Here is a 1,182-nt window from a genome sequence, read left to right on the forward strand (position 1 = left end):
TTGCTCCACTCCCAGCCCTATCTTCAGATCTTTCTGCCTCTTGGCTTGCTTCAGAAAATTTAAAAATCACACTAGTAATCAAAACATACATAACCTTGGAACAGAAGGAAGTACTGTGGACCAGAGAAATCCAAGAATTGTTCAAAAAAAGTGCTACCCTGGAAAATACCCTTAATACCGTTGAAATCGTTAGACCAACTTTCAGGCTTGTAAATACATAGAATAAATATTTAAAAACATAATAAAGGAATTGACTCAATACTATTTCTTTTCACTTTCAAAATATAAGGAACAAAATAAAGACGAACATTGCAAGTTTAAAAAAAACAAAACAAAACAAACAAACAACAACAACAACAAAAAAAAAAAAAACGGGTCCTGGGCTCCATTCTTTAGGAGACAAACCCTCGCTTTCTAGTTTCAGGGCGCAGCCATATTGCTGTACGGAACTCGACTCAAGGAGGGCTCGGGCCGCTCCGCTCCGACAGCACTATTCGTCCTAGATGCCAGCTTCCTGGACAGGGCGGGACTCCCTTCGGGTCACGGACGCCCATGGTGACCTGCGAGGAGCCCAGAGCGCGCTGCGGCACCACGAGGACACTTCTGGTGAAGAGGGCAGGCGCGGAGCGAGTGCGCATGTGTCCTCGCCCTGTTAGGGTTATGTGTATGAAGAGGAATCATCTTTAGGTGGAAGAATGAAGGGTTTCAGATGAGACAGGTGGACCCAATGAGAGAGTCCCTTGAGCTTAGTAGCTGTAGGAGTTACAAGGATTACCTTAAAATGACCCAGACACTTTGGAGAGAGATGTGAATGTTGATGACCTGGAGGAAATAAAAGGACTTGGTCTCCAATATTAACAGGTAATGGGCAGGAAGCAGAGTGTGGTCCAGGTAGGTGACAGTCAGCAAAGTTCTATAGGAGAGAGCGAAGATGAGAGAGTAATAGGGTAAGCAAATGATCTGGAAGGGGAGAGCGCTTGGGCAAGAAGCCAGGAGTTAGAACTGGGTATCCATACATGAGTTCAAAAGGTGAGATGAGGAGAGGTCACTTGGGGAGAGCTCACAGTCTGAAAAGAGTAGGGGCAGGAGCTTTACCCAGTCAAGATGAAGCTCCTGTGACAGGTTATGAGAAAAGATGATCTAAAGGTTAGTTTTTGACAGGTATGCCACAGGTGCAAAAGG

Source organism: Mus pahari, unplaced genomic scaffold, assembly GCF_900095145.1.
Source record: "Mus pahari unplaced genomic scaffold, PAHARI_EIJ_v1.1 scaffold_11092_1, whole genome shotgun sequence".
Taxonomy (NCBI): Eukaryota; Metazoa; Chordata; class Mammalia; order Rodentia; family Muridae; genus Mus; species Mus pahari.